At 39.5% G+C, this 11,042-nt stretch overlaps 1 long non-coding RNA gene across 1 annotated transcript; it reads left to right on the plus strand.

Moving 5' to 3' along the window:
- Positions 1-6,132: 6,132 nt before the first annotated feature.
- On the plus strand, positions 6,133-10,030 carry LOC142176334 (uncharacterized). Its single transcript, XR_012704834.1, has 2 exons — positions 6,133-6,294; positions 9,961-10,030. It is a non-coding gene; the product is annotated as an uncharacterized LOC142176334 (long non-coding RNA).
- Positions 10,031-11,042: the final 1,012 nt, after the last annotated feature.

Genomic DNA, 11,042 nt, shown 5'->3' on the forward strand with positions numbered 1-11,042 from the left:
ATGTATTATTCACTACATATCAGACATTACTTCTGCATTTGTTCTTTGTTATTAATAAATTTAGAAATTATTTTAAAAATAGATAATATTATTCTAACGTTGGCTTGCCTAGCAAGTGAAATGTTAGGCGCCATCACGGTCCGAAGGTGAAAATTTCTGGTCGTCACAAGACGTCTCCGTACCGATCCGCAAGACTCTATTAGGTCTGCTCATAACTTGTGAGACCTACGTGAACCTAGTGCTCTGATACCATGTTGTCACGACCCAGTTTTAATTTTTTAGGTTGTGATGGATCCCGACACTATAGCTAGGCAAGCCAACTAATAAATTAAACATATAGCGATAAAATTTAAATCCAAGAAAAATAATAAGACATAAAATTCTACCAATGTGTGTGACAAGATCTGGTGTCACAAGTGTATGAGCATCTAGTAGATTATATAAAACCTCAAATACTGTCTGAAATAAAAATAGACAGAATAAAAAATACAAGGAGAGACACTGGTAGCTGCAGAACGGCTCAGAAAGGCAGCTCACCACTATGCCCCTGGATAACGTGGGTGTAAGACGATAGACCCCCCCACTAGTACTTGCCTCACGTCCTGCATAAAAAGTGCAGCAAGTGTAGTATGAGTACATAAACAACGTGTACCCAGTAAGTATCAAGCCTAATCTCGAAGTGGTAGAGACGAGATGACCGACTTTGACACTCACTATAGGTCAATAATAATAATTGAAATAAAACTAGAATATCTAAATCAACATAATTCACAGAATTTACAATAATTTATTTAACAAGCAGAAATAATTAAATTCCTTCAAATGCAACAATTCTCAATATTTTAAATAAATTCCTTCAATTCCAATAAATTTTTAATTTATCAATTAGTCTCATTTACAGGAATAACAATAATTCCGTAACAAGCAGGAATAATAATTCTTTAAATTCCAAAGATTTTCAATTTATCAATTAGTTTCACAAACTGCAATAAACTATCAAAGTATCGTGTAATTATTATTATTAAGCACGATTTCTGCCGAGGTCGTACGGCCCGATCCAGAATATCGTGTACACTGTCGAGGGACGTGCGACACGATCCATAGATGCATCTATCCAGCCTAGGCATTCGGCCCACTCCACAAAAAAAGAGGACATTTTCTTATGTACCTCCGGAATGAGAATATATTTATTATATGATAAATTCGGGAGGAAGAATAATTTTTTTTATCAATTAATTAATTTAAGCAGCAAAATCAAGCATATGAGATTTCCACCCTTTAATATCTTTATCTAACAATTCACAATATATATTTACATTTATATCAAATAATTTAATTAAGTAAAGAATACATTTTACACAAATAATTCGCGCTTTTGAGTCCTAAACTACCCGGACTTTAGTATTAATAGTAGCTACGCACGGACTCTCGTCACCTCGTGCAAACGTAGCCCCCACAATTAGCAATAATTATTACTTTAATTACTTATGGGATAATTTTCCCGTCACAAGATTAGACAAGAGACTTACCTCAATTTGCTCCAATTTAATCCACTAGAAGGGCCTTTCCTCTATTATCCAACTTTGATTGGCTCGAATCTAACAAAGAATAATTCAATACAATCATTAAAATTTATAGGAATAAATTATATAAGAAAATACTACATTTTCAATAAAAAATCCCGAAATTAATTAAACATTCGTCCGTGGGGCCCACGTCTCGGAATCCGACAAAAGTTATGAAATCAGATAACCCATTCAATTACGAGTCCAACCATACCAATTTCACTCAAATCCGACTCCGAATCGATACCGAAATCTCGAAAATTTGTTTCTATGAGATTACAAATATTTTCCCAAATTTCAATCTCAAAACACTAATTAAATGGTGGAAACAATGATATATTTGTGTATATAGACCAAAACCGAGTTGGAATCACTTGCCCCAATATCTTTCCTTGAAATATCTGTCAAAAGTCGCCTCTTCTCAAGCTCAAGTTCGTCAAAAATGGCAAATGGGACGAATGCCCCTGTTATTATAACTTACAGATTTGTCCAGGCTGACCTCGATCCTGGACTCCGATTATGGAGTCCAATCATTGAGTCTGATCATAGAGTCTGATCATGGAGTTCGATCATGGAGTCCGATCATGGAGTCCGATCCTGTAGTCCGATCATAGACTCCGATCCTGGACTCCGAGCATGGAGTTCGATCATGGACTCCGATCCTGGACTCTGATCATGGAGTCCGATCATAGACTCCGATCCAAGACTCCGAGCATAGAGTCCGATCATGGACTCTGATCCTGGACTCCGAGCATGGAGTCCGATCATGGACTCCGATCAGGGAGCTCGATCAGGGAGCTCCATTAGGGAGTTCGATCTTGTACCTCGGTCATGGACTCCGATTTTGTACCTCGATCAGGGAGTTCGATTTTTGTCAGATAAGGGAAAAAAAGCAGATCAGCCAAAAACCAGTAAAACTCACTTCAGCAGTCTCCCAACTTCAATTCTTGATCCGTTAACCATCCGAAACTCACCCGAGGCCCTCAGGACCTCGACCAAGTACACCAATAAGTCCTAAAATATCGTTATAAAGAAATTAAACAGTTAAGGGAGTCCTCGGCTTAGAACGAGGTAAACACAGTGGGGAATCTCCCGGGATACCGTCTCGTAGTTCCAAATGAATATGCAGTACAAAGGGATTTCTCGGAATACGTCCGTAGTCCCAAAGTAAATATACAGTGCTGGGGGATCTCCCGGAATACGTCCGTAGTCCCAAAGTAAATATGCAGTACAGGGGGATCTCCCAGAATACGTTCGTAGTCCCAATTTAAATATACAGTACAAGGGGATCTCCCGGAATACGTCCGTAGTCCCAATTTAAATATGCAGTACAGGGGGATCTCCCGGAATACGTCCGTAGTCCCAATTTAAATATGCAACGCAAGATGAAATGGCAGGTATGGCATCGAGTTATACAGTTTATACTGAACACATATAAAGAAAGTAGGGACTTAACTAAGCATGACACACAGAATGTCAAATCGGCAGTTAAAACACGTAAGCATGCTTCTCTAGTCTAAGTTTAACAATTAAAAGTATTAGTGCAATTTAATAAGAAAAAACAGTTTATGATTTAGAAAGGAAAAACGGGATCTTTGCAATAATATCCCGTGTACGTACTCGTTACCTCACGTACACGGCGCCCACAGATCAATTAATATCAAACATCTTAAAGGAAAGTCCCCAACAGAAGATTAGGCAAGCCACTTATCTCGAACCGCTCAAATCTACTCGATATCACGTTCTTGCCACGAGTATCCGACTCCAAATGGCCCGAATCTATTCAAATTAATTGCATAATGTAAATATAACTACAAGCAACTAATTTAGCTAATTAATTCGAAGCTAAAGTGTGAAATTAGAAAAACGCCCAAAAAGTCTCCCCGGGCCCACGTCTCGGAATCGAGTAAAAATTACAAATTATGAACACTCATTCACTCACGAGTCTAACCATACCAAAAACACTCAAATCTGATACCAAAACCTCGATCAAAATCCAAAACTTGGTTGGGGAACTTTTCCTCAATTCTCCCAATTTTTTACCCCAAATCCGAAATTACATGACAAAACTAAGATTAGATTGTTGGATTATGATAAAAATAGAGTTAGAATTAGTTACCCAATAGTTCTTCTTCAAAATCCCTCGAGAAATCGTCTCCCACCGAGCTCTAAATCGAATTGGTGAAAAATGAGGGATGAACCCTCGAAGCTGCCTCTTCAACTCAGCTATTTCCGCACCTGCGCTCATTGGGGCCGCATCTGCGGTCACGCACCTACGAAAAAATCATCGCAGGTGCGAAGGTCACTTATCCGGGCTGGGGCCGCATCTGCGGGCAATCCCTCGCACCTGTGGATACCGCACCTGCGGTCCAAATCGGCGCATATGCATATTTCACTAAGGCAGCCAGGCTCCGTACCTGCGCCCACGCTTCGCACCTGCGGGCTCGCAAGTGCGGTCAAACTTGTGCACCTGTGCTCCATCACCAGCCCCACCAGTTCTGCATCTGCGCACTCCTTCCGCACCTGCATCTCTTGCACCTGCGGCCTCCCTTCCGCAGGTGCGAAACACCAGAACCAGCAAAGGCACCAGATTTTTTTTAAGTCCAAATTCATTCCGTTAAGTATCCAAAACACACCCGAGGCCCCCGGAACCTCAACCAAATATACCAACCAATCCTAAAATACCATACGAACTTAGTCGAGCCTTCAAACCACATTGAACAACACCAAAATCATGAATTAAGCACGGATTCAAGCCTAAGAATTTAAAATTTTCCAAATTCTACAAACGACGCCGAACCACATCAAATCTAGTCCGAATGACCTTAAATTTTACACACAGGTCACAAATTATACTACGAACCTACAGCCACTTTTGGAATTCCATTCCGAGTTCGATATCAAAATTTTCACTATCTGCCGAAATCGCCGAAAAACTAACTTTCGCCAATTCAAGCCTAAATCCAATACAGACCTCCAAAACACGTTCCGGACGCGCTCCTAACCCCAAAACAACTCAACGGAGCTAACGAAGTCGATAGAATTTCATTTCGGATCCGTCTTCATACAGTTCCGACTACGGTCCAAACTCTAAGGCTTAAACTCACAACTAGGGACTAAGTATCCCAAAACTCCCCGAATTCCATAACCAAACACTCCGGCATATCCCAAAAGTAGAAACAAATATGGGAAAAACAGATATTAGGGGATCGAGGCTCTAATTTTCAAACAATCGGTCGGGTCGTTACAGCTCCTAAGTCCAAAATCACCATATAGAGCTGTTGGAATCATCAAAATTCTATTCCGGGGTCGTTTGCACATAATTCGACATCCGGTCACTATTTGAACTTAAACTTTTAATTGTTTCATCAAAATTCCATATCTCGGGCTAGGGAACTCAGAATTTGATTCCGAGCATACGCCCAAATCCCAAATTACGATACGGACCTACCGGATCTGTCAAAATACTGATCCGAGTCCGTTTACTCAAAATGTTGATCAAAGTCAACTTAGTTGAGTTTTAAAGCTCTAATTCACATTTTAATCCATTTTCACATAAAAATTTTTTGAAAAATTTTACGGACTGTGCACGCAAGTCGAAGAATGATAAATAGTGCTTTTCGGGGTCCTAGAATATATAATTAATTATTAAATTTAAAGATGACATTTTGGGTCATCATAATTACTTTTCTTAGGGTGAGTGGAAAGGGGGTGGGTTGGGATGGGGGCATCATTTAGCAGGGAAAGAAGAAATGAAAAACTTTTGGGTCCATGCAATTGTTCCATTGGTTTTTCTTAACCTTTCGATGTTTACACTACAAGAAAAGGCGTAATTTGTGGCAGTTTATCTATGGGGTTTTTAGAAACCCCCACTATTATTTTATTTTGTGACGTTTATTTTAACTCTCACAAAATAATTTTTTTGTGGCAGTTTTATTTTGGAGGTTTGCAAATCGCTGCAATATTTATAATTTGCGACGGTTACTAACCCCCACAATTTTGTAATTTCCGTTGTTAACTTTAGAAATTATATTTTTTTATAATTTTTATATATATATATATATATATATATATATATATATATATATATATATATATATATATATATATATATATATATATATATATATATATATATATATATATATATATATATATATATATATATATATATATATATATATATATATATATACACAAATTAAACAATAAAAACATTATTTAAAATAGATTATACGATCAAATTATGTAGCCGTCCACAAAATTGAAGATTCAAATCCAATTGAGGAACAATTCTACGTTCCTTATTTAAGGAATTGTTTGTTTTGCAAATAAATTCTGCCAAAATTATAATGTGGAGATTATAGGTATAAATAATGACTGAAATTAGTTAATTATAACAAAACAAATATCATGAAATTAGCGGGAGGATTATATTAGCAACAATTAGCATGGAATCTCGTTATGAATATTTTCTTTTTATTTGGCGTGGGATATATTTTCCGCTAATCACTCACTAAAGTTTTGGCGCACAGTTAAAATTTTCAGAAAATTCAAGCACCTTTTTTTCATTGATGTGAAATTTAACTTAACAAAAAGAGAAAAAGAAGCACTCTTCTTACGGCTTAGGTTTTCCCCAAATCAAATACTCCCAAAGGTTAGCTATTTCCCCAAATCAAATACTACCAGAACTCCCAAATCGCCGGCAATGTCCCCTCAACGTACTCCGGTAAGTTAATCTATTCTCATTAGTTTGTTGTTCTATGAATCTATGTCTCTTCGCAGCTATTAAGGTTTGGAATCCTGATTTGTGCTTCCGCTCACGTTGCATAGCAGATATTTTTTTGTTTATGTTATGTAGTATAATTTTTCATATACGTCAGAGGGAGTGAGACGATTAACAGTGGCTGCTCTCAGCAGCGCCGTAGAGAATATTTAGCGGAGAATCAGAAGACCGGTATGTATTGGCTCTTATATCGTTTCTTCCGCAGTTCTCCTCTAACAACCCTAGTTTTTGCATTTCTCAACTCTATAAATTTCTTCCAATTCACTTAATGGGTTTAATTTATATGTATCTTTATGGATTTATTACTCATATTTGTTATTGATTAATGTATTGTACTATTTGTGACGTGTACAACGACAGTTGATTGTGATGAAATATATGAAATTTTAGGATTGTGGTGGAGATTCAGTCGAAAAAATCGTAGAAGTCTTAAGAATATCTGCCTGATTTATGCTCTCCGATAAGCTAGAGCTCAGTCTTATCAAAGCTTATTTTATTGTTTGGCGTCTACTACATGCATGTAGTTTGGATGGTTTTTCAATAGTCAGCATCCAAGGAGAGAGTTAAAATCCTAAAGTTGATTATGTTGCTTTAGTTAAGAGAAGTCTCATTACTTAAAGACAGTCTCAAAAAGCATTCCAATGATAAAGGTTCATAATGAGTTCATCTACAGCTAAAATTCTAGCCCAGCCAACTAAAATTGATAAATGCAAGAAAAGGTAGAATATTGGTTCATTGCTAGAGCTCACTTGGTCATGATTCAAAATCTAACTTCACTAGGTTCTTCATAAACTTTCCTTCTACATCTTACTGTTTGCTATTCAGTAAGTCCCTCAAGATATAGATGAGATGTTGAAGTAAGCTAGTCATATATAAATTTTATTTGTTATGATATATGAGAAAATTACTTTGTAATTTATCTCTCATGTTAATATTATCAAATTCAGTGCAATGACGTTGCTGTACTGTAACGACCCAGCCGGTCGTTTCGAGAGTTATAGTCCCGTTTTTTTCATTTTTACTTTTTTTTGTATTATTAATCTATATTATGTTATATCGGGTTAGTTGGTTCGGGTCGGAAAGAACTCGGAGTGAAATGAGGCATTTAGTCTCATAAATGAAAACTTTAAGTTAGAAAAGTGGACCGGATATGGACCTATGTGTAAACGACCTCGGATTCAAATTCTGATAATTCCAATAGATCCGTATGGTGATTTTGGGCTTAAGAGAGCGTCCGGAATATTATTTGGAGGTTCGTAGAGGATTTAGGCTTGAAATGCCGAAAGTTTAATTTTTGAGAAGTTTGACCGGGGGGTTGACTTTTTGATATCGTGATCGGAATCCGATTTTGAAAATTTAAATACCTCTGTTATGTCATTTATGACTTGCGTGCACAATTTGAGGTCAATAGGACATGATTTGATAGGTTCCGGAGTCATTTGTAGAAATTAAAATTTTCAAAGTTCATTAGGCTTGAATTGGGATGTAATTCATGTCTTTAGCATTGTTTGAGGTGATTTGAGGGTTCGACTAAGCCCGTATGATATTTTAGGACTTGTTGGTATATTTGGTTGAGGTCCCGAAGGGCTCAAGTGAGTTTAAGATGGTTAACGGTTTGGATTATGGACTTGGAACTCTGCTGGAATTTTTCTGATGCACCATCTGGTTTCCTTCATCGCGTTCGCGAAGAGGAACTGAGAGGCTGGTAATATTTGCTCTTCGCGTTCGCGAAGGGTGGACTGGGTGTGCATCGCGAACGCGAGAGCCGCTACGCGTTCGCGAAGAAGAGAGGAAGCAGCCGAAGACCCCAGGCAATTGGTCTACGTGTTCGCGTAGGGGGTGTCACGTTCGCATAGTGAGGGGGAACGAAGCATCGCGTTCATGATGGGTTGAACACGTTCGCGATGGGTTGAACGCGTTCGCGTAGAAGGCATTGAGGCAGAGGTATTTTGTGCTTCGCAAACGCGAGGGTGATGTCGCGTTCGCGAAGGAGGAATTTGGACGGGAGCTATTTTGTGCTTCGCGAACGCGAGGCACTGACCGCATTCGCGAAGAAGAAAAGCCTGGGCAGTGAGTTTAAGTTCTGAAAATCAGTTTTTGACGATTTGAACTCGGATTGAGGCTAGTTTTGGGTGATTTTCAGAGAAAACAACGGGGTAAGTATTCTTAACTCAATATTGGTTAAATTACCCGAATCCATGGGTGTTTTTATCATTTAATTTGTGAATTAAGTTGGGAAAATTTGAAAACCCTCTTGGTTTAAATTAAAGATTTGAGGGTCGAGTTGGGGTCGAATTTTGGTAAAATTGGTATGGTTAGACTCGTGGTTGAATGGGCTTCCGGATTTTGTGACTTTTGTCAGTTCCGAGACGTGGGCCCCACATGCGATATTTGAGCTAATATTCAGATTTTTATGGAAAATTATTATTTTCTTATGGAATTAATTCCAATGAATTTTACTGACTGAAACGAATTATTTATGACCAGATTCGAGGCGTTTGGATACCAATTCACGAGGAAAGGACATTGCAGAATAAGAATTTCACGGCTTGAAGTAAGTAACGATTGTAAATCTAGTCCTGAGGGTATGAAACCCCAGATTGCTTATCATTTTACTACTTTGAGGTGACGCACATGCTAGGTGACGGGCGTGTGGGCGTGCACCGTTGGGAATTGGTGACTTGGTCCGTCCCGTAGCAACTGTAAAGTTGCATATTTTGTTGAAACTATATGATACTTATATGTTTTAGAAAGAGTTTCTATAAATTGGGCTGAATGCCTTGTACCAGTGCTGTTTGGACCCTTAGGGGCCTTTTCTTACTATCCTCTCATTGTTTTCGATTGAAAATCTATACTCAGTCATGTTTATACTTGTTTAACGCATAACTCAATTTTATGACTCTATTTTGATGCATATAAATGATTTGGGCCGAATGCCCTATTTTACTGAAATGCCCGAGTGGCTTGAGAGGTTTAAGACTTAGTGAGGCCGAGGGCCTGATTTGTGAGGATATTTTTGGGATCAGGCTGCACGCCGCAGCATGTTTGATATCGGTCAATTGCCTGATTGTGAGGATGAGTGTGGATCGGGGCTGCCCGCCTGAAGCATACTTTATTATTATAGCACGTGAGTTGTCCGTGCAGATTATAGCGCTTGGGCTGAAGGAGCCCCTCCGGAGTCTGTACACACCCCCGGTGAACGCAGGTACCTACTGAGTGCGAGTGCCGAGTGCTGAGTGACGGGGAGGCATGAGTGATTGTGAGGTATGCCCGAGTGGCAAGAGTGATTGTGAGGTATGCCCGAGTGGCACGAGTGACTGTGAGGTTTACCCGAGGGGCTGTTTATGATTTCATCATTTTTTTTCACCTTTGCATTTCTCCTCTATTTAAAAACTGTTGAAAAATATCTTTAAATAATTTTTACTGGAACTGGGTTTAAACGAGATATTTTGATTCAAATCTTGATTTTAAAAGCATGTGGTATTTTACTGAGATTTCCTGATATGAACGTTATATGCTTTATTGCTTGTCACTACTACTCGGTCTTTATTTATTGTTGTTACTTACTGAGTTGGCGTACTCACGTTACTCCCTACACCTTATGTGCAGATTCAGGTGTAGCTGGACACGGTAGCGGTTATTGATTGTTCTGGTTGCAGATTTTCTTGGAGATAGCAAGGTAATTGTTTGGCGATCGCAGCCCCTGCTCTTCTCCCTCTTATCTTCCTCTAGTTGTATTTAGTTATTTTCTAGGCTGAGTTAGCCTTGATATTGTTAGACAGTTTGTAGTAGATGCTCATGACTAGTGACACCCCGATGTCGGGCTTTTCCTTCCGTACTTTTATTTTGATTGGAACTCCTTTACGAAGGTTTTTATGTTAAATAACATTGGAATTATCTTTGAAATGAAAATATCGGTTTGTTTTGGAAATGAGTCTGCTTTCCTAATTCCACGATAGGCGCCATCAGAGCCTAGGTTACATAGGTCTCACGAGTCATGAGCGGGTTTAGTAGAGTCTTATGGATCGGTACGGAGACGTCTGTACTTATCTTTAGGAAACTCCACATTCTTGAATACTTGTCGTGCGAATCTGTTGATTCTAGAAATTAAACATCTGTTGTTTCATTCTCTCACAGATGGTGAGGATTCGTGCTACCGGTCAGGAGGGCCAGCCACCAGTACCACCATCCAGGGCCGCGAGAGGCCGAGGCCGCGGTAGAGGTCGTGGTAGGGGCAGCGGTGCAGCCCGTATAGCAGCTGGGGCAGTACCTGCAGATCCACCGGTTGTCCCAGATCAGGACCAGGTTCTAATTGTTGATGCACCAGCTCGGGCACCACCTGTGCCTATTGTGATTCCAGACTTTCAGGAGACCCTAGCTCAGATTCTGACAGCGTGTACTGGCCTTGCTCAGGCGGTCTCTATTTCGATGACCGCAGCCACTTCTCAGGCCAGGGGAGGCACTCAGACTCCCATCGCTCGCACACCCGAGCAGGTTATTCGGGGACTTCAGACACCGGAGGCACCACTAGCCCAGCTCGGTTGCTTTTGCTCAGGATTATGTGGCTCCTGCTATGCCTGAGGATGATCAGCGTAGGTTGGAGAGGTTTGGGAGACTTCAGCCACCACCTTTCAGTGGCACAGAGAGAGAGTATACTCAGGACTTTTTGGACAGGTGTCAGAGGATACTCA

The sequence above is a fragment of the Nicotiana tabacum genome, chromosome 22 (genome assembly GCF_000715075.1).
Source record: "Nicotiana tabacum cultivar K326 chromosome 22, ASM71507v2, whole genome shotgun sequence".
Classification (NCBI taxonomy): Eukaryota; Viridiplantae; Streptophyta; class Magnoliopsida; order Solanales; family Solanaceae; genus Nicotiana; species Nicotiana tabacum.